Source organism: Pseudopipra pipra, chromosome 1, assembly GCF_036250125.1.
Source record: "Pseudopipra pipra isolate bDixPip1 chromosome 1, bDixPip1.hap1, whole genome shotgun sequence".
Lineage (NCBI taxonomy): Eukaryota > Metazoa > Chordata > Aves > Passeriformes > Pipridae > Pseudopipra > Pseudopipra pipra.
In genome coordinates, this window is record NC_087549.1 from 35,684,581 (window position 1) to 35,708,341 (window position 23,761).

Consider the following 23,761-nt stretch of genomic DNA (forward strand, 5'->3'; position numbering starts at 1 on the left):
TAGGTTGCCTTTGCACTAGCTACCTCTGTTCCTCTCTACCAACGTGACTTTTTGCATGCATGGGAGAAGAGCTATGCTCCCTCTCACGAGTACACAGGTGCCAAGAGACTGTGACAGAAATGGCCCAGTGTAAGCCCATTGTTTTGACCTGGCAAAATGGTATTTTGCTGCTCCAGCAATCTGGGGGTTGGATAAAGAGGTAGTGGCAAAACCTTGATCTGACAAACAAAGAGGTGCTGCTAGAAGAACGAGGAGGGAATTTTAGAGATAAACTCCCGAGGGTTTCTGCTTTCTCAGTTGAGAAGTTTGATTGGGATTATAAGGTCTTGCACTGCTTTTTCCTGTTATGTGATAACAGGGAGCACAGCAGATCAGGTGTACGAACAACTTCTCCCAGAACTGAATCTTCTCACAGCTGACTGTGCTGCTAGTGTCCAGTTCATTCAGAACAACAACCCAGGGAAACATCTGAGTATCGCAGGGGCATTTCCTATGATGCAGTTTCCAAAACAGAGCTGATATAACAGTGTAAAATAATAAATACAATACTATAAGCTTGAGGTTCTTGTGTGGACCTTGTCAAAACATCTGAATACCTGATATCTTTATTATGGCAACCAACCTGCATGGTGAGACATTTAGACATTGGTCACTAAGATTTTGGAACTTGATTATTTTGAAAAAATAATGCACTTGCTACAAGCAACACCGAATTGGGATCTCTCTAAATTGTAGCTAAACCCTGGTAATTTTCTGTCTTCAGCTACCTCCTCACTGTATTTTATTTTCTGATCATTTCTCATGATGATCACAGAGGGACTAGCAGGGAAGTCTGCTTTGCTCCTGTGGTAAAGAGGGCAAAGTCCAAATCAGGTAATTTGGTTGACAAGCCCCAGCCCACACCTACAGCGAGGAGAGCCCTTATTGCAGAGTTTGTTTTCTCCTACCATGATCTTCAGAGGATCTCTACAAGGACACTATTTCCTGTTGGAGGAGAGGCTTGAAGGAGTCCCTGCATGGGAAGAGGAATGTGAAATCACCTTTAGAGACTGGTTTGAGTATAATGAATGGGTTTACTTCTTGTTCAGTGGGTGACAATGCATGACACGTAATACACAGCAAATTTCAATACACACGTGCATTAGATCAATGGAAAAAAGCCTGGCCCAATTGAAATTTGCCACTGTATGGCTGAGAAATCTGGAGGGCTTTCCCCAGCAAAGGGAAGTTTCACTTAATGCATAGAAATTTAAAGTAATATATTATGAGGAGAAGAAAAGGATAGGTTTCTAGATAATTGAATGAAGTGAAGGGAAATTTAGGGCCAGAAATGCTTTTGTCCTTGAATGTTCTTTCATCGCATTCCAAATAGGGACTTTGTGTCATGGACCTGTGAATACAAAGACTGCTTTTAAATCTCTACTTCTTGCATGACTGACACTTACAATTCAGTAACATCTTTCAAGACATCCTTTGTGCACATTTATTTCAAAATAATGCATTGGACCTGTAAAATCTTACTGGAATATTTTCCGCAATTACACTCCCATATTCTGTGATAAATCTTTAAGTTGATTGTTCCTTGTTTTAATATGACCTTATATCACAACAGCATAAATACAGTGAAAGTCACTGTCTGAAATGAAACAGCTTTTATTTTGTTATGTATTGATGGAAGGGAAGTTGATTGTAAAAGGAAAATGTTTTCTTTTCTGGAATAAAAATACAGAATTTGGAGCCTAGCAATTGTTGCCTGGGGAACATTTAATAATATTGCCATGCCTGCCACATACCAGGGAAATGAACTTCCCAACAATGCCTAGAAATGTGGGATCACTCCCTACCCTTCTTTTGTTTGTCTGCCTGCTTTATCTCTTTGACCCTCATTCTAGTTAGAAAAACATGTTGCTTCAATCTTTTTTACAAATCATTTAAAATGAAAGGAAATCAGGAGAAGGGGAATATCAGCATCAAACAACTCACTCTCAGGAGTGGAGTCTCTTCCATTGGCAGTTCAGGGCAATTTCCATTCCAGTTCCCTGGACAGCTTTATGGGGAAATGGGATGTTCTACTTCCCTAGTTATCATCTCGGCAAAGGCAATGAAAAACCCCCTTAAGAGGAGGTCAACAGAGCCCAGTATCAAGAGCAGGAGGTTTAAATGGAGAGGAGAGGATGAGAAAATTGAAATAAAGGATTGATTTTGATCAACAATGCCAGTGCTTCATACATATGACTGTCTTTCATCTAATGAATGTACCTCATAGAGGGGGAAAATAAGTCATAAACACAGCAGATATCTTGTGCATGTGAACTAACATGAATTTCTTGCATTCCTCTGTTCAGCTATCACCATGAAAGCAGAATGGCTATCATAATGTTCTACTGTCAATTTTTCTTTTAAAATTTCTGGGACATGTCTTGTCTGAGTGGTGTATACACTGCAATTAGCATTATAAACTAAAATATAGATTAAATCAAACTAGTATGGAGTGTCCATTTGAAAGTAGTCAGGTGTGTTGATTAAAAATGCAAAAGTTGATATTGGGCAAAACCAGGATGTTTTTTATGCAATTTTTTCTTTTATGCATGTGGACACAGAATTACCATCCCAAAAAGTAGACAGATGCATTTGTGGACAGTATTAAATAGCTACAAAAAACATGTCCCTATTTAGAAAGGTCCATTTACACAGTGGTCCCAGCCTGATTTCTAATCATTATTTGAACATAAAATGCCGTAATTGCTCCTGTGATAGGAGAAAATTAGTGAACTCGGAATGGTTTAGCTAAAATCAGAAACCAGGAGCTGAAAATATTCAGCTTGATTGCAGTATATTTCATGTTATGAATGTACCACAGAGCCCTTGGACTGTTATGTCCTTGCATTACTATTTTAGCAGCAGGGGCTACATCTAGGTGGTATATAGGGTCTGCTCCTACTTACCTGCAGCTCCACCAGAGCCACAGAATGGAAGCCTGATAAGAGGAGATGCATTGCTTTGTATGATAAAAGGTACTTTCTTTGTCTGGCAAACCACTCCTTTTGTATGCACATCAACCAGATGGCCATTTCAGTTTGTCTCCGGCTGTGAATCAGACAATATGGCAGAATTAAGGGAAAAGCAAAACCTTCCCCACCGCCCCTCCTCTCTGTACATAAAATTAGAAATCAACAACCTTTAGGGAGATTTTATTTTAATACTTCATTCCTTTGGTAATTTAGTGACTTTTGACTTTCTCAGTCATCGTGAATCACTCTCCTTAAGGTGTGACTAGCTAAATGCTTAAGGACCCAGAGACGGGGAAGAAGGTTCAGAAACTAAGTAACAAAAGAGACGTGAGAGGCAGTGGATTTTAAAAAAAAAAAAAAAGTCTATCTGTGTAATTTTGGTGATTTGATACTAACCACATTTTGCATGGGGAGATTCCTGATGGTGTTACATGGACAGTGACTGCAGTTCTCTTTCCTGTCATACCAAGAGGTCTGGAGTCTTGTAGGATTAAACATAGGAAGTTCTTTGCTGATGGTCTACATCATTTTATCCTACACTGGAGATCCTTCTACAGATTTTGGGCAGCCACATCATTACCCTGTAGAACTCACAGAGAATTTGGAAAAGCAATTTGCTTTGGGATCAGGAGGTAAAAGGCAGCTCCCACACTGCTGATAGTTCCCACACAGGTGGGGAATGTTACATGCTCCTGAGATATAAAGCTTTCAGCTGAAGAGGAAGAAACAAGGCGAGGAAAGAGGGCCAACAGAAATCTCAGTAAAACTAAGTCTCAAAAAAAGACTGAAATGTCCAACAGGAGCCTTAAAATCTTTTCTGTTGGACTTCCAGGGAAAAAAGGCCTTATGATTTTTACAGAAATCTGCTGTACACATATTTAGTTACTAACATAATTTAAAGCCTTCTGAAACTGTTCATTTCACTTATTTGGCACAATGTGTAGGATAAAATTTGAAAATAACTAGAAAGAGACCAAAAGCCACTATGCTAGAAAAGAAACACTCTAGTCCCTGGTAGGAGACGGCAGCTCTATATTAAATCCTATACTCAACTGGGATTAATTTTGCAATTTTCCAGAAATATTCAAGCATATACATGCTGATTTTGGCACATCTCTCAACACAAAATTATCTCTGAGTACCAGTAACTTTTGCTATAAACAGTGATAGCCATGTGCAGTTGTGAGAAGACACATTCTTCATTGAAGCATGTACCCATATTTTAGCAACTGCTAAAATTAAATCCATGGGTTGAACCCTCAGTTTGCCTGCTGTTGCCACCTATTAGCAACCAAGAAATACAAAGGTATTTCTCTACTGTGCAAGTAATAACATTCTTTTGGTTCACAGAAGATCTCCAAGAATGAGCATTAAACTTTATGTAAAGTTAGGTCCTATGAAATAAAGAAACTGGGCACTCTCAGGATTCTCTCTACAGTTGGCACGAATTCCTATTGACTTCTATTAAAACAGTTTCAAATCCTGTTCTAAACCTTTAGTTAGCAAACACTGAAACTGCATTCACATTTAACTGTGAGGGCAGTTAAGAAGAACACTTTCCCATGCGTCCCTTCTTGGCCAATTTGAATTTATGCCAACAGTGACAACTAGCAACTGCATTTCGTGGTTTTCTTCATATTATATATACCTGATTTAAGTTTAACTTTAACAAAAATCACACAGTATTCCACTTATATGTACAAATTTTGCCAGAAATCATGGGAGGAAAACAGCAGTAAAAAAACATTTGAGAACATTAATAATAGAGTGCCACTCTACGCAAGAATAAGGGAATAGATAGTAAATAACTCAATTTCAAGAGACTTTGAGATGTTTTACACCTTCAGTCATTTATCCCAAGGCTCTGGAAATCAGATTTGCCGCAGCTGGCTGCTGTTGAAGTGAAAGTAAACATAACAATAGGAAAAAAAAGAAAAAAAAGAAAAAAAAGGAGACAGATTCTGGAGTTTTGAAATGATTAAAGCAAATTCTTATGCATTAACTTGTGTCAGAAGATGTGAAGGTTAGCAGACATTTTACAAATATTTAGTGAGAGATAGCTTTTATCTCAAAAGTTTAAGGGTCAACTTGCTATGCAAAGAATAGATAATATTCAAGAAATAATTAATAGTCATGATTTTTGGGGAAGGAAGGTTTGGTTTCATTAAGAGATATAAGAAAAAACTTCTAAAACTGGAAGTGAACTCTGGAAAGTTGGATGTATACTACCAAAGAAATATCAACTATATGATATCTGATTATAAATTCTCATGAATACAAAATTGTGATTAAAATATTCCACATTTTCTGCTAATGAGGCAAAAATACTGGAAAAAAAAAGTTTCATGAGAGATATGTGAGTACTTTTAACATTTATTAACTATATGGGGAAAGAGTAAAGGTAGAAAAAGTGAACATTCAAGTATTTATGAATTTTCTCTCCTTGTCTCAGGACTTGTATGCTGAAATTGAAGCACTCACACTAAAGGGGCTTCATTTTCAACAGCATTTGGTACCTATTTTCTTCTTTATATTAGATATCTTTCCCTTTGCAAGCTTAAGTTTTATCTCTTTATTGCACCTAGGTCAAGTAAGATATCCATTACAGTCCGATTGCTGTGAGATCCTTGAAAAATCTGTGAAATTAAAATACCTCAGTGCAAATCTAAGATCTGTGGGGAATAAATAATTCTGATGAGAACTTGGTTTGTTTGTTGTCTGTAGAAATGAGACTGTAATAACTCCTTTGCAAAATACCTTGAGATCTGAAATCTTTGAACATACTACATAATAACCAGATTTTGTTATCAGTTAGTAGTGAATTGTTGGTACCACTTATATTACAGAAAGACAGAAGATACTTTTCGATGTACAATATGGAATAAACTCCCCAAGGGAAATTTCCTCTTTATTCTTAACATTTTTACCTAAATGTAGACGGGAAAAAAAGACGAATGGTATTCTGAAAAGCCTCTGATCAGATTGTTTGTTTTTTTTTAATCCTAGGAGTGGTAGAATTAACATGTTATCTGGTACATAGTAACTGTTTTACTTGGAGAAAGAATATATTTGACAGCATAATATCTACATTTTGATAGTCCTGCCATATAAATCTGATGCGCTAGGTCTCAAATGCAAGCACAAAAATCTACATACCCATCTTTATCATAATGATTACAATAAAAAGGAGGAAAACCGTTGATTTGCTTGATAATTTACAAAACTAAACTTTATGGGCAGGAAATTTTTAGAAAGGTAGCTGTAAATCTCAGCACAGTTCTCTTATCAGGTGACCTATAATCTTACTCTAAAGTCACTTCAAACCTATGGAAGAAAATCCCAAAGGTCAACAAAAAGTCATTTTTCTTCTTGAACTGGCATGCAATTTTTATGTTAAATAAAATTTATACCCCTATATAAACAGATTTCTTAAAATTAATGTCTTCCTACCTTTATCCAGTTATCTTCTCATGGTTTTAAATAATCAGAAGTCATAGCTTATGGTATATGAAGACTTGAGGATTTTATATGTTATTTTTATTCTTGAGCATGGCTTCCAAGGAGGTATGCATAGCCTGCAATGTGCATATATATATATCTATATATCTCTCTATATATATCTGTCTGTGTATATGTGCTCTCTCTAATAACCAGTGAGCCTCTGGAGACAAAGCCACCTCTTGTGCAGTTCTTAAGTCCATGAATAACCTTAAGCACATGACTCATTCTGTTGAGTGGGATATCTCATGCATTTAAAGTTGCATACATGTTAAAGTGATTTGATGGATCGGGACCAAAACAAGTCTATGGCAATGTGGGATCAATGATGTTCTTATTGTAATACTCATTAACCCTGGTTTTTCATTAATTTTAACAAAGCAAAGAGTTTCTGATTAATGGGAATTCTTTAAGGTTTATTTTAATTTCTTTGATTTCGTTCCATTGTGCATGGCCCATTTTTATGCCTGTGTTTCCAAGGAAACAGTTGTAAAATGGAATTTGATATGATGTGTTATCAGGTTCCTTGTCAGCAAGTTTCAAGTGATAGTTATGAACTTGACAAATTAAGTTAAAAAAAATTATGATTCGAGTATTAAGATAGAGCTACATGAACAATGTTTGTTGTCGTCTGAATTACGTTCTAATATTTTCATTTGTTTGGGGACAGAAATTGTTCTGATCACTGGAAGGAGGTCATAGTATTGATAGCACATACACAATATACAATGTCTGCAATGCTGAAATCAATATTTGAAACTGCTGCTGTTTTTATTCCATTAATATAATCTCAAGAGGAAGTACATTGAGTTAAATCAGATTGACTGCATTTAAGAACTCCTTTATCTTCACTGATGGCTAACTATAAAAGGAAAGTGAAATCTAATCAGGACCCAAGTCTTATGTAGCAAAATCCAAGTAGGGGTTGTGTATGCAATAAGTCTAAGAGAATGGCTTACTTTGGATGGTATTTACAATCTGTTAATTGCTGCGCAAGCACAAACACAAATGTTTATTCCAAAACATTTGTGCAAATATATGTGTTTTAGAGAGCAACAAACAAACTGGGGTTCTGTTCCTCAGCTTCTTTATTATTTTTATTGCAGTAACAAGGGTCCATTGAGTAAATACACTAGGCCAAAAAAAAAAAAGACCTCTTAAAAAAGACTGTAGATCCAAGTTTGTGTTTCTGACATTTTTCACAGATATTGACCTCAAGAAAAAGATGAACAGGAAACTCCAAACTTGTACTGAGGACTCTTGTTTCACATAATACTGGTTTTTGATGATACTTGCAAGTAAAAATATTTCAGGAATGTTTCATCATTCTATTGAGAACAGCCCTTTTTTTTGAAGCAATCTCTATGGGGCAGTTACCTTGACAAGCCTGAGAAGGTAGGCAAGACCCTGAAAAAAAATAGAAAGACCTATGCAAGCAATGTTAAAACTATGGTTTGAGGGAAGGAAAATAGGAATTTGTTACTGAAGCATATTCCAGTAGTGCTCCCCGACTTAGTAGGGAAATTACTTGGTTTAGTTTTAATACAACTAGTATTTGTCTTTCAGATACTTAACAGAAGTCATGTCAGGATTTGCAGAACTCTCATATCACATTTTATTTTTTTTTTGTCTGTGCATCCACGTGAGGCATGCCAGGAGCTGAGACTTTGACCTCTGGTATGTGACATGCCCTGCCCTGAGGTCATGGCCTCCCTGTTGACAAGATGTGGGACTGCACCAAAGCCCAACTACGCTCTCACTGGCATCTGCACTCATTCTTCCATGAGACTTAGGGTGCTGGCAAGAACGATAAGGGTTTTTCTCCAGCACCAGGATGCAGATAGGACATTAATTTGAACCCACAATATCAGAAGCATTCCTGGTTCCCTACATTTATAGGTCAAGTGCCAAACCTTAACAGGTTTGGGGAAGGGGATGGGGGGGAAGTTAATTAGAGACTAATGAGCAGGATTGTGCAGGAAACTTTAGGCCAAGCAAGGAGTCAAAGCTGCTTTTCCTTAACTGTAGGCTACTGTCTTCCTCTCTCAATTTACAAGTGACACGTAAATGGAAATGAAAAAAAAAAAAATCTAAATATTTATTATTGAAATGTTCACATCTTCAGAGCACAGAGAATTTTCTGAATTTTTTAGTTCAGGTTTTGTAAATTTAGAGGCTACTACTACCAAATGCTAGCCTTTTTACGCATGAGAAAGTTACTGTTCTTGAACTTTTAGAAAGTGTGAGCCTAAGGAGGAAAGACTTAATACTGGAAAACCAGAAATTATTTCCCTATAGACTAATCTGAAGTGTTTGAGGCTGTCAGAAATGTGGTATTTTAATGTTTTTGAAGGGGTGGATTTCTGACCAAAGGTAGGTGAGGTGCCAGAGGTGAATTAATTTCAAACATGGTCCTGCATGGAGAAATCACCACTCCTTGTACAGTTGCATGTGTGTGGAGACACACACACACACATACACACACACATACATTGTGAATTTCTTGTTTTTCATGTATTAAGCCTAAAACCAGTTTATATTTTTCCATTAACAGCTTGAAGTAAGTTAATTTAAAATCACAGTAGCAGGACTTGGTGAGGCATGGGTGGAGTGTATGCTCTCAGTTGTAGAAGTAAGTCTTTTCATTAAAAATGGCTGTAGTTATATTTGTCTTAGCCTTTTCCCTTTAGTAACAGTTTATAAGAAGGAAAAGGAAAACGATTCATCTTGAAGACAATTGAACCTGACATAAAAGAATGTAAAAGCTTGAAAGATGGTCTGATGTGGAAATACATATTTCAACAATTTGTAAATTGTGCATTATATACTCAATGAATAATTGTGGTCTGTTTACCAAACATGAATGTAGACAATTGTTACTGTACTATCATGTCAGTCCATGAGATAGAGGCATTATATTTTTGATACAAAAATGGACATTGAAGAAACAGAACCAAAGAAAGAAATACTTGCTGCTGTTCAAGCGTTAATAAGAGCTGTTTTAATGTTGTTAGAGATTAGAAGACGTCTCATTTGAGACAACTAAAACTTTTCAGATTCTTTTCCCTAAATGTATATTATAAGAGTGCAAAATGCATCCACATACGATGTGTTGTTATCTTGTCTGTCTCTTTTTCTAATTCTGTCTTTTGATGTCATTTAAAAATGGCTAGGGGAGTGTTTTGAAGGCTTGTAAGAAAAAAAAACTGCTCTCATTTCCAAGACAAGTCTTGCTATGAAGTCTCAGGAATCAGTTTGGGTGAGTTATCGCATATCCTTTAAGAAAATGGGAATACATGGGCTATAACAGCTCTATTTAAAATAGAAAATCTACTCTGTGTGTGTGTATGTGTGTGTGTGTGTGTGTGTGTGCAGGCAAACATGGCATTCAGGAGAGTGAAATGAAATGAGCCAGAAACTTCTCACATTTTCCTGGCATCTGTGGCGTGTCGCCATATGAGAACCATATGACTGCTGGCAGATTGGCATGTCAGCTCAAGCATGTACAACTTGACCTCACGGAGCTCTGTGTTTATCAGTTTATAACAGGAATATTGATACAATTTTAGCTGCAGTCTTTCTGTGCAAGGACACTTCATCCTTTCACAGTCCTAATTCTCCTTTGCTAAAATGACAGCACCTTGTTTTTGAAGTTGCTTTTCCACTTGGGGAAAAAAAAAAGCAAAGGCGGCAGAAGACAGCAGAAAGCTGCTCTGTGTGCCAGAATGATGTTTCATTCATTGTTTTGTTAACTGTGAAGTCCTTAGTGGAGTTTGTCATGGGATTGCCTGGCTGACTTGCACTGGTTTTTCAGTTGAAAACCACAGCAGTATTAAAAACAGAGGTGGAGGCAAAAATCTGGAGTATTGTTAAAGCTGCAAGTTATCACTGAGATATCTGTACAGAGCAGTTCCAATGTTTATTCACTCAGAAGAAGGATAAAATGATAATACATAACAATGTGGATGGGCAGGTTTTCACTTAAAGTTTGCTTTAGATGTCCTCATCTCCAAATGAGTGGAATGCAAGCATATATGTAGTTGCCACAACTTATATATATGCTGCTAAAATTAGAATGGTGAACATGATGTAAAATCTGAGACAAACAGCTCTCCATCCAGAATGAGAAACTAGATAGAAGTGTAATCATAAATCTGAGTTTACTTCAAATATTCAGATGTCATACAAACTTGTCTGGTTGTTGTTCATGGCTGGTGAGAGTTGGTAACAGTGAAATGATGTAGGTGCAGCCCAACCATGACCTGGATTGGAGACAAATAAAAGGTATAAGGGTACTTTTGACCATATGATTTCATTTAAACTGCCTTTGTCACCACATTTTCCTTCAAGAATAAGAGTATATCTTCGATCCTCAAGCACTTAAACATACACTTGCGCTATGACTTGTTCCACTTAACAGTGTGGAAAAATGATGTACTGAACATGCATCGCTTCACATTAGCGCCCGCAACTGCACTCACACTGCCTTTCAGAAATAACGTTATTCATATCTGCTCAAGCTTCCTTGAAGGTTAAGCTTTAAACTGCTGTGATTTTCTAATTTTCTCTATACTGGCAACTTAATTAGAATCTCATCAGAGCAGATTCTAGAACTGACATTAAAACTTTCTCACCCACTGTCTTGACGAGAAATGTTATAGAGACAGTACCATAATGACTAGTTTCTTTGTAAGGACTGGCATGAAGGGTAGGTGGAAAATCAGTGAAGAACAACATCAAGAAATTAATTAGATAACACCCTGAAGAGAAAAAAGAAAATGAGAAAAATTTTACTTCTTTGTTTTTAAAAAAAAAACCCCAACAAAGAACTAAAGAGAGATCTAAAATTTCAGTTCCCCCAGAGACATTACAGGATACATTATGGGATACAAGGAAACATCCTGCCACATGCAACTATATATTCCTATACAACAAATAGGAAATTTATGGTGATCAAAATTGCCATTTACAATGTCCTTGAGGGAATTTATTAGAAAGTCTAAAATAATTGGATGTATTTATAGAATTTCATTCAACAGTCTTTTCATGCTGATGGATTGGAAGAAAGACTAAAAGAGAAATAAAAAAGGGAGGGAAAATGGCTCTGTTCTGCTGAAAATGGAGAGCTATTTATTTCTAGTTTGTTTTGGCAGGTGACGTTTGGCCAGAAAATCTAATATTGTGGTAAGGCCAAACGTTTTGAGTTTACCCATCTGTAACCTCCACACAAGCTACAAAATTTTAAAAATTCAAAGTTTCAGAATCTTTTATGCATGGTGAACTCTGATTTAGTTTTCATTATCATCTGTAGTCTGAATCTCTGCTTATAGCCTGAGAAAACTTGCCATATCAAATTACTGCAAAAAGATTTCCAGTCTAAGAAAATGAACAATGAGCAACATCATTTGACAATTGTCTTTTCTGTTGGTTGAGACATATTCTGTCAAAAGCACCACCATGGATCGATGATGACATCTAAAGGGGCAAAGTGCATACTCAGAAAGACTATTGAAAATCAAATATGATCACAAATTCTCATGGATGTGTCAGTTCATTAATTTATACACACATTTGCACACTCATATTCAGACTTGAGAACACATAGATATTGTGAGTGTAGTAGACTCTCTCCAAAATACATATATGGGTCTGTGATAATTTTCCTCTCTCAGGAAAGAAAAAGATTTGCAACTTCAGTCAGATTTATCATGTTTATTTTATATATAATTTATTATTTGAATGGTAGCAAAAATACTTTGAGAAGTAGTAAGAACTGAAAGTGTGCCTATCATTCATGATGGTGATATGCCTGTTTAAGGAAAGGTAAAACTACTTCTGAGCATCAAGCTCATCTTAAGAGATTGGCACCAGACAATTAAATTTTGGTCATCTGGAGAGAATCTGAATAAAACAATACAGGAGATCCTACAGTCATGACAATATAAACTTGAATAAATGTTAGATTTATACATGAACAAGCAAAGCCCCTCATCATTAAATAGTACTTAGTGTAAGTGGACAAGCCAAGCTGTTTGCTTTTTTGTTTCTCTTCAAAGAATTGTAGTGGGGGGTGCCTAAGTGTATGATTCAGAAGGGAGGGAAGACCACTTGCTGCAGCATGTGGACAGGTTTGAGTGAGAGCAGATTTCCATGACGGAATGAAATATGAGCCAGGGAAAGCACCCCTTTTTGAACACACACAAGCCCTGATTGCATGGCCCACAGCTGGAGTTAATCCAGATTCCTATTTAATTAAATAAGGCATTCTGCTGCCTTACATCAAAATGCACAAGGATGGAGGTGAAAGGCAAAATGTGACACCCACTTCTCTTCATTGTTACTGAGAAAAGATAAGGTTTATTTAAAATCTTTTAATGAAAATCTATTCACTGTGCAGGACAAATTCTAACTGCACAGGGTAAATTCTAACTGCAAGAGAAATGTATTGTGATAAAGTGATGGCTTGGTACTAACATATGAAATTTTGTTATTGAATGAACTCTCTATGAAACAACCTGTGTTATAATTTGTTGACAAATCATCCTATCCTGGGCTCACATTATCAACATGTTTCTGAAAAAGAATAATCCAACCTTTTTTTTTTTCTTTCACAGCAATAAGAAGAAAACTTTCAGCTGAAGGATGTCTAGATGAAAAAAGCAAGATACACAATCCCATTTTAGAGCTGGGCACTGGGTTATCCCATGTGCAGTACCTATCCTTCAGCATCTATGTATCTACAACTTTTTCACAGGTGAGAGTGGAAACTTCCCCAGTCTTTGAGGACTAGGAACTCATCTATAATGCAGGTCAAGTGAGATGTGACAGGCGCCATCCAGGGTTAAAGGGTATGACAGAAGTAACCAGGTGAGAACTTTCTTATAAACTTAAAATTAATATATATATTATGTATTTCCCTAGAAGGAAGATGTTTTCTTTATTAATCTGTTCATCTCTGACACGGGTGCACTGATTTCATTGCATGCCAGAGGCTATCTGATTTTAAAGATGCAGATACACTTGGGGAAATACAGACCATGTATATTGGCTTTCATTGTAGAATCCATTTTTTTCCCAGCATATCATCTCCTCTAGGAAACAGGAAGGATGGATATTATGGGGTTGTGCATTTTTATAGCACCACATGGCAAACGTACCCTTGATAACAGCAACAACCACTGCCCTCTTCTTAGTTTTCTCCTGTCATGAAATACAAGGGTTGAGTTTGCTTTTTTATTTGGCTTAAGTCAACAGCAAACAAAAGTGTTGACCATAGACAACAAAGAAGTTCTGGCTCCTTGAAGAGAAAGATAACTATTGGATGGGTAAGCAAAAAGTGGAGGTTAGAGAAGCAACAATTTCCCCACAAACACAGCATAAAATAGGAGCAATACATGAAACTGAATTGCAGATAGTTTAACAGTGATCAAAGTTAAACGTTGTCTTTATGTAACTCCTTAATAACTAGTGTAACTCTTTTCACAGATATTACTGAGCCAAAAATCAGCAGGATTCAGTAAATGTATAAAGCCTTTCTGAGGATATTGAGAGCATTCAGTCACATTACATTAGAATAAATTATTTCCTAAGAGTATGAGTACTCCTATCCTACAGTATGAAACACTGATTGCCCTTTCATCCTGGCTAGGACATTATTTCCTAGTGCAGGAGATGACTTAATATTGGTTTTTAAATCTTGCTGTGACATGTCAGAGGCCAATTAGATGGACTGCTGGTCTGACCTGGCGTGGTTATTCATATATCCCTTCTGTAGGTGATTAATTTTGTGTCTGTTTTAGCATCGTCCTTCTCATCACTTAGGCATGTTTTGGAGCACATAAAAATATATTCTTTACTTCACATATCTTGGCTACCCCTATCCCATTGCCCTCCATGCCTTCTCTGGCATTGTAAACACATCACCTCTCCCCAGCACCCCTCTGTATGTTTTCTCCTTAACCTTTGACACCTTTCAAGTCTGTGAACAACTCTTAAAGACACCCTTAAAGAATAAAGCATTAATTCATTTACATCTTTCTCTGCACCTTCATACTACAGGCTCACCACTGTTGCAGGCTTGGCAGGGATGGAAAGGATGGCAATAAATGCATTCAGGATATCCTGCCATCTAGAAAAATGAGCAGCATTTCAGAGGAAGGTTACTCTAAATTCTGCTTAACATATCTGCAAAATCTTTCCAAAGTAGGTATCTGTCTGGTTTTCAAATTCAGCCTTAATTTGCCTCTTTTTCTTCTCTGGCTTTGAGACCCCAGGGTTGTCTCCCTCCACACACACCTGGAAGAGATTCCTCTAAGTGATGCTTTGCTTCAGGTTTCCTCTCCCAGACAGCCCTTGGGGGCCAGGGTGCAGCTGGCCTCAGCTTGCACTACCCCACTGGTCCTGGCTCCCATTTCAACCTTCCTGACATTCCTGGCAATGGAACCATGTTGGAAACAGGCTTCTGGGCACCGTGCTCTGGGCAGTGCCTACAAGGATACAAACCACAGGTAAATCATATGCTCTATAAAATGAAGTGTTTGGATCCAAGAGTAGAGGGATATTGTCTCCATTTTCTTGCCAGCCACACCACAGCCTGTGCAATACATTTACTTTATGACATCTAAAAAGGGCAAGGATCTGCCATCACAGCTGCTTCATCTGTATGCATTTCAATGCATATATATGCTCAGTACATATATAGCATGTCTGCAGCCAGACCAGGACTCCCAAGAAGCCTTACAGGGCTCCCATGCCGGGATCATGTCCCATGAGAGATGATAGGGTTTCCTGACACTGGGTTGCAGATCACATCCCTACTGCAGGAAGGCAGGAGCAGGCAGGGATGCCTCAAACTGGTAAGGCTGCTGTCCTACAGCTCAGCCCTATAACCTGGTGATACTGGAGGAAGTCTGGAGCACCTTCTCTAGTTCCTCTCTCTCTCTTGCTTTTTTTTTCCTTCTTCAGACTGTATTTGACCATCTTTACCTCTCTTTCCATGTATTACTCCTACTTTTTTTCCTTTGATGGTCTTATTTTTCCTGCTGTTTGTTTCTTTCTACACTTTTACAGCCACTTTTCTGCCCAAATCAGAGAACTGAATTTTTTAAGGGAAACAAGCCCTATTTTGAAACCTAGTTGTTTGGTTTGGCAGAATGGAGTTTCCTCTCCTCAGGGCAATTTTCCTCCTTCCTCCAAACCCAGTATTAAAAATTATTGGAAACATTAGCCAGATAGGATTAAAAAGAAACACAGTTTTAATAAAATGTCATTCGGGTTTTGAATGACAGAGTGAGGCTGTGCATGTGATGTACTATAAGAAGCCTTAAACACCAGTATATTATGTGAAAAAGTAACAGCTCTTCTTTGTGAAGGTGCCATTTATCAGCATCTGAGGAGGTTATTCAAGTGAGTAGTTTAACAAACATGAACTAAAGTGTAATGTTTAATAGCTGTCCTGTTTAACTCTAAATAATATAGCGGAAGATGGCTCTTAAAAATTAAACGGACATCAATCAATAGACATTGCTATTTTACAGGAGAGGTTATATATAGCCCTATAGAAACAATGCACATGAGGTGTGCTGCTGGGGGTCACTCCACCAGGCAAAGGAGAAAGGCTGAATCATACACCTTGGGCAGGCACAGACAAGCACTCTGTCATTTTAATAATGCTCTCTTTGCAGAAAGTTTCACCAGTTATGGCCATGATGCTTAATTGCTCTCATTTATCTTTCTAATAAATGATGTCATTGAGTTAGAGCTGTTGAACAAATACAATGGCAAGTCAGTAGGTAAACCTGCTATCCACACCTACTGATGAGAGTGAGGGGAATAAATGGGAGTAAGAAATGTAGCAAAGGCCTTAAAATTATACATAGATGAAATTTAGGACAGCAAACCAGATATTTTATTGCCTTATTTCTCTATTCGTCTGAGACCATCCATATTTACTGAGAAGTAAAAAGATAGAAATATATACATAGAAACCCCAAATTCACTGAGTGTAGAAGAAAACCTATTTTGTACTGCCAGCTTGAGAGTTCAAGGGGTGACAGTTGTGCTTTGGCCCTGCTGCATCTTCATACAGGCGAAGAGAGATGCGAGTCTGCACAGTGGAACTCTCACTCTGTGCATACGAAAAAAAGGCTTTCAGCTCCATATTTTCACTCATAGCAAGGTTTTAGTCTTGTATGATGTAGAAGAATAAGAGCAGTAAAATGAAAAAAGCAAACAAAAAATTCCCCAACTGGCTTTACTCAAGCTGAGTGAACAAATAGAAAAAAAACCAAATACAGTGACTCTGCTTTATCTCTGTAGGGTACAAATCACTGCCATTTCCAAGTCTTTATCTCCCTTGCAGAGGTTACCACCTGCTGCATTTCCAGCAGGACTGGATGGTGTTGCTGTGGCCTGGCCAGGGGCTGTCAATACTACTGTGCTTAGGCAGGATGATCTTTGAGCATGCAGGAAATGTGTCCAACATGGCTGGAGTTTTGTTTGTTTACTCTTTTGTTCTCCTATATTTCTAGGAGAGGAAACTATCTCTAAAAGGAGTCTGTTCTGACAGAGCTCAGCTTTTGGAGCCAGTCCGGACTTCTCATCTCAGATCTGCCCCTTAATGGGGGGAAACGTGAGAGGGCTGTAAATGTCCTTCTTATAAATCCTCTTTTCCCAGTTTCATGGCTGGAGTTTGACAATTAAGAAAAGTTGCTTAATCTCCGTTAACCTTTGTGTCTACAAGGGCAGAAAGCAGCAGGACTTTACAAGTCTGAGCATGCTAAAAGTGGTCATGCAAGATGATGGGAGTCTTGGGGCGTCCTGTGCCGCTTCATGCAGGAAATTAGGTGATTATTGGAAATCAACTTCCTGGGAATTGCTAGGAAAGCATAAAGGGAGTGAGGGAGGCAGAGCATGAGCAGAGAAAAGCCAAGGGGCTTCTGCAGGTCCAGAATTAGGTAAGTGCCTACGTGAGAAAATGAGAGGTAGAGCAGGGGAGGATCAATGACCCTGCAGCAAAGCTGACCTCCTCAGGCTGCGCCTTTCTCAGAACAGTTTGTTTCTCTTTCTATTATTCCATTCCTTTCCAAACTGGGGAAAAATGATTTTTAAAAATGCTTACTGTTTATGGCATGGCTTTAGATTTTTTTTTTAAGGTCTTGCACCTCTATCTGGAGCACTCAAACTGCCTGTGGGCAGATAGCTTGCCACTGCAGCACCGAGAGACTTCCTCAGCGGAGTTCACAACTGTGGCTAACAGTTTGGGTAGTTCTACTAAAAATACATTACACCTGGAGATACTTGATGACTCTTTTCCCAGAGCTGATGAAAATTACTGTTACTTTTTTGAAGGGAATTTTCAGGAAGTGTTAAACATATCTATAATAAGAGGAGTTGGCTTTAGATGTAATATTCACCACAGCTTTGCACTGTTGGTAAATCCAGTTTGCTTCCTACAATATCCCCACATTTCTTTATGGAAATAACTTCACACAGTTGGAGTCTGTGAGGGAGAAGGTGATATGGGTCATGAAATTATACCAGATTTTAATTCCTACTGTATGAAATTCATAGCGTGCAGGATCTCAAACAGCAGATACCAAGTTAGATTGTATTCTTAATATAGACTCTCAAACTCTTTTATGATTAAACATTGACTTTTCCTACATGAAAGTACAAAAGGTTGATGCTATGTGGGAAGTTCAAGGTACCCAGATTACAGGGTGTAAAAATAAGGAGAAAAGGGATTTTTTTTTAAATTTTAGAGCCTTTTTAAAATGTTGGAAAAATGTTCCAGGCCATCTCCAAATCAGTGTTTTTGAAATGTTGGTAGCATGATGAACTGTTAAAAAAATATGGAATAAACCCTTTGTTTTTAAAATGATTTTCACTGGTGTTAAAGAACATTGTAAACCAAGAAGAACTAATTATTACAAACCCACAAATTCAAACTGGTGTTTAAAAGAGCTGAAGAAAAATAATTCATTTTGTTCTGAACCTTTTAATATTCCTAAATGAAAAATTTGGTAAAAATAATGCAACTTTATGAAATGCTTCAGTTTTACTGATACTTATTTGTAAAAATTTTACACAGGTGACTGTGGTAGGGACAGGTGCTCAGTCTGTGAAGGGCTAGGGATTTACTAGGACCAGAAGACTTTAGTAAAAATTGGGAATAGAGACAGGAAAGTAAAAAAAAAAACCCTACAGCACAAGTCAGAAAGTAGTGGAAAACGGTAATGGCAAGAAGATAGGCTTAGGGCATTGACCATGTCCCTAGAAAGACTGTTCCAGTGTTTGACCACCCTCTCAACAAAGAAATGCTTGCAGCGTTCAGTCTGAACCTCTACTGGTGCAGCTTTGAACCATTGCCACGCATCTTGTCACTGGGTACAGGGAGAAGAGATCCTCACTCCCCTCTTCACTTCCCCTTCTCAGGAAGAGAGAGTAATGAGGTCACCCCTCAGTCTTCTTGTTTCCTCCAAACTTGACAAGCCCAAAGTCCTTAGCCGCTCCACACAGCACATGCCTTCCAGCCCTCACACCAGATTTGTTGCCCTCCTTTGAACACATTCAAGGACCTTCACATCCTTCTTAAATCTTGGGGCCCAGAACTCCACATAGTAGTAAAGGTTTCTCAAGTCTGTGCCTAGGAATGGTGATAAATGCACCAGCCACTGGCTATTTCTGCTGTGCTTACATATGGCTGCACAATAGGCATAAGGTATATTCTCCCCCTCTTCTGTTTTTTGTGTTCTGCAAGAAAACTTCCACTAATGTGAAATTTCAATATAAGTTGCAAAGAAATATTTTGGAGTTTCTTTTCTACTCAATGTGCAGATAATATAGAGTAATAAAGGAGTGAATTTTTAATAACCTGTGAACTAAGTATAGTCTTACAACAAATGAAATATCAAGGTATGTTTGAAACCAAACCAGTCAAATCTTGATCTTTTGGAAAGCAATAGGGTTTCTTACCTGACTTTCAGTGAAGCAGTTCTTGATGCCTACACAACAAAATTAGCATAACCAAGGAGGATATTATTTGATTCAAAATATAGATATATATCAAATTATATGATTCAAAGAGAGCTGCTTTGGGTGTTATCAGGGTAATGATGTTGTAAAACATTATTCTTGACTGGTAACCTTATCTTTCACACCTTTTGCAAAATGTCTAAGATGCCATATTAAGAGAGTTTTAAAAATAAATAATTTCTTCTACTTCCTGAAGTGCTTTTCATCAAAACATAAATTCAATATAAAAAATAAAAAGAAACCTTTGCAATTTTTCTGCAAAATTAAACACTGCTATCTGAACCACTGACAGAAATATATTTACATATTTCAGGCTAAAGATCTTTTGTAAATGTTTAGTTACCACATTCAAACCTTTCAACACTTCCCTCAAAATCACATTATTCTTATGAAGATACAACGAGAAGTCAAAGAATAAAATGTAAAAAGCTCCACTTCAATAATATGAAGAATATGAAGGTTGTGAAATGAGCTGACAGCATCCAGGAAGCTCGAAGTTACAGCTGACAGTCTGTCCTTAACTCATGCTGTGTGAAAAAAGCAAATGGCACTAATGCATATTAGCTGAGACAAAAGTTTGAACCTCTCAGCCCATCCCTCCTTCTCCGTTTGAGTTATGGGAGCTGTTGTTTTGAGGTCTGATTTTTAAACTTGGCTTCAGTGTTGCTGTTAGAAGGCGTGCATGGCACTTACACATAACATAAATCTTCCCTTGAAAGCTCCGTTTTGTCCACGCACGTGGTGGCTCAGCAGCCGGGATGCAAGATGTTAGTGGCAAACGTTGATGTGTTTCTGCAAGCTTTGAAGGCTTCATCAAAGGCACAACAGCTTACTGTACACCTATTCAGAAAACATTTGCTTTGTGAGCTTTCTATCTTTTACCCCTGCTATAGTTTACTGGTCTTATATGTCTTTCTAAACTGTGATGCTCAATAAGGATAACTCTTAACAAGTGCACCACTTATGTTTACAACCTCTGTGGAATGCAGAGATGACCCACCTGTGAAATCTCTTCCTTTCTAGGAGCTGGTTGACACCTGGGGCAGAGAACACTTTTTACAGTGGCTCCCTTCCCAAAATGAATTCTGGTGGTGCTTGGGGGAAATAACTGCATTTCAGCATATTATGTAGCCAGGATAAAGGAATCAGGACAGACTTCCACTCGTGACTTGGGAATTTAAAGGATAGAAATAAATTCCCTGAAAACGGAGTAAAGCAGCTTTTACTAGTCCACAGCCTAAGAAATCTCTCTTGCCCTTCCTAATATACCACCAAGAACATTTTCAGCTTAAAAGGAACATTTTCTCAAACTGTTCAGATCATTCTAAACCTTTTGAAAATAGAGTTTAAGACTGGACAAGGTGGACAAAAGTCTGTGTCTGTCTTACAGCATTTCCTTTTTCCAAACTAGTGATCAAAAATTCAGTACGTGTAATGGATAGATCTGAAGGATTCCACATATTTCAATGTAAGCAAGGTGTCTGCAGGATTTTGAGGATTATTTTCTTTGAATGCTCCTCTTCTTTAGTGTTGCTTCCCAAGTTACTGTGTACTTGTATTGCAGATTAATCTGAGCAGTTTCCGTAAGAGTGAGCTTTGACAATGTTCCCTGGTTCTTATGGGATAACACTTCAGTGACTCCCATTTGTGAAACCTTCCTGCCCGTTCCTGACAACGTCTCCTTAATAAAGGAGACTATCAGACAACTAGTGGAAGGTGCTGGTAGCAAAATAATAATAATACTTTTGTAAAAAAACCAACCTCCACACTAGAGAAGGTATTTAAAAAAATTAGAACATCTGAGATAAAAAGGTGTAGAGAACATGACAGTCTGTCAGTAGAAGTCTGAGCTGATAAAGCCAGCAGTTTGTTGAAATGTAACAGCCTTCTACTAAAATGCTGGGAGAGTAACAAGGCACCCATGCAAGGAAAAAAAAAAAAAGCTGAATGAACATTTTAATTAACTCATGTGCAATTTTAATTAAAAACATAATGTGTCAGGAAAATGAATAATGCCTTGGGGCAATAAAATAGCTAGATTTTCTGTTCAGTCTTCTGCTTCATATCTTTTATGGAAGAAGGATATTATTGTTAAAAGGAAAAAAACACTTCCTCTAGCCTCCTGCCCCCTCTCCACACACATCTACCAAGAACACTTATTGTAAAAAAACCAAAGGTGTGGACAAAAGGAACAAGGTTAAACCAGAATATGGTACAAGACATTCTCTGCTACCGTCATGTTGGTTGTGCCACATCTGGCTTTTAACACAAAAACTTCGACCTTCAACTTCAAAGTCAGTGTTAGGTCTTACTATAGTATGCTCAGAAAATGTGGATGCCCCTATTGATTCAAATGAGAACTTGAAATGTTTGAGTATTATCAGGCCTTGACGACAAAGTGGTGGTCTCCAGCCTTTACAGATGAAGCCATTTTAAGCCATTGGGATTCTGTAACCTGACATTCTGTAACCTGAGATACCAGTAATCATATGACTTTTTAAATGTGAAAAAAAAAACTTTCAAATATTAGAAAGAAAAAGAAATAAAATAAACCAAGGGGAACAAAAGTTGAGGAAAGTTAACTTTCCCCAAATGGAAAATGTGGAATGTCCAAACCTATTTATTTCTTTTCTTTGCCCAGATACCACTCAGCCTTCACTGAAAGAGATTTGAAATTCTAGCAGCTATAGCATAGCCTGGGGCAAAGGCAGGGTCACAAGCACCATCATGTAACACATTTTAAAGGCTGTCAGAGATGTTTCTTCAGTTTCTGTGTCCTCAGCAGTCCCAGAGTCACTGGTTTGCTGCAGGGACTTGCTACCTGGTCATACCTTTTTCTGTGGCTCACATCATTTTGACCGTAAATCACATCTAAACTGTGAGAAGGCTGTTTGCCTTAATGTGCTCTGAAAGCATGTGAAGCTTTGTGTGCAAACAGTCCTGGGCCACATCCAGTCTGAAGCATGTTTTGCAGAGCTCTGGTACCACGGGCTTCCATGGGAAGTTCTAACACTCAGGATCTCCTCTGAATGTCCCCGTGTGTATTCAAGACCCTAAATTTAAACTTCTGACTTTGAAATCCTGGTTCCAGTTATAAGCAAAGTTTCTGATCTTATTTTCCTTTTGCTTTTCTGAAAGCAAGAAGGAAAAGAATATGCAGTGTTGTGTATCTAGTGCCCATGGGTGTCCAGGAGAGAAGTGCTGCCTGTAGGTAGCACAGGACAGACATCACCAGAGACCCCTCACAGTCTGAAAGCTGTCCGCTCCGTGACTTTGGGCAAATGGCTGATTTGGCAGTGGAGGTAATAATACTGAATTTGAGAGAACACTTAAGAGAGCAAACACTGTTCCTCAGCATGAAGTACGACTACTAGAAATGAAGAGAAAATCCCTGTGGGAGCTGCGTACAAGCCAATCTTGCAGCTCACAATGAGCAGCCTGTTGCCCAGCCCTTGCATCAATATTTGCCTGCATTTTAGCAAGTACAAAGGAAGCCCTAATCCAAACCCCACAACTTTTATTCACACAAGTGACAAACCCCTTCATACCATGGCACTGCCAAAACCAACTATTAAATTAACATTAATAACCAGTGTCTGAAGTGAAGTGAAAGATTACTGCTCAGGCTTTGTGAGGACCAATGCTGACAACCAGCCTGGATAGAACATCATAGCACTGATCATAGCACTTTTGGCTTTCCCTGCCAAAAGAGATACTGGTGAACAATGCAGCATTCTCCTTTCTGAACTTTTTTTTTTTAAAATGGGATTTGAGTAAGCAAATTTTAGGCAATTGGAATTGGAACTTTGGGTTCCAGGATGGGATTTTTGGATTTGGTAGGCAAATCCTATAGCAGGGCAGGATTTTTATAAAAAAGAAATTCCTAATTTCTTAGGCACCATTTACTGTGTCACTCCACCAGTTACCTGAACGTGTCTATTGATATGTTTGCTACAACAAATGTAGTGAAGCAGTCTATATCTCAGACGTGTGACAGATGTTGGGTTTTTATTGTCATTATTATTATATTGCATCTATCCTAACTAACTGAGGACTTCTGCCCTACCCACTGCTAAGACACTTGAACACCACCTCAAAACCAAGCTCTTCAGAAACAGTTAAACAGTGTTTCTGTCATTCAGTAGCTTCATTTCCCAGAAGCAGGGTGGAAGGTGCAGAAAGAGGCTTTACCATGCTGCTACCTATTTAACCTAGGG

The 23,761-nt window shown here is 38.0% G+C and overlaps 3 long non-coding RNA genes across 4 annotated transcripts in view; 1 reads left to right on the forward strand and 2 right to left on the reverse strand.

Annotated features, from left to right (window-relative positions):
• The window catches only part of LOC135412921 (uncharacterized), a 41,525-nt gene extending 34,558 nt beyond the window's left edge, over positions 1-6,967 (reverse strand). Inside the window, exon 1 of the long non-coding RNA XR_010430031.1 lies at positions 6,462-6,967. This is a non-coding gene — a long non-coding RNA (uncharacterized LOC135412921). The remainder of the gene's footprint in view (positions 1-6,461) is intronic.
• Positions 5,038-23,761, forward strand: part of LOC135412912 (uncharacterized) — a 38,857-nt gene continuing 20,133 nt past the window's right edge. For both annotated transcript variants that reach the window (XR_010430026.1, XR_010430020.1), the window contains exons 1-3: positions 5,038-5,367; positions 9,683-9,768; positions 13,124-15,016. This is a non-coding gene — a long non-coding RNA (uncharacterized LOC135412912). The remainder of the gene's footprint in view (positions 5,368-9,682; positions 9,769-13,123; positions 15,017-23,761) is intronic.
• On the reverse strand, positions 7,580-16,753 carry LOC135412926 (uncharacterized). Its single transcript, XR_010430033.1, has 2 exons — positions 14,803-16,753; positions 7,580-7,800 (listed from the first exon to the last, which is right to left on the reverse strand). It is a non-coding gene; the product is annotated as an uncharacterized LOC135412926 (long non-coding RNA).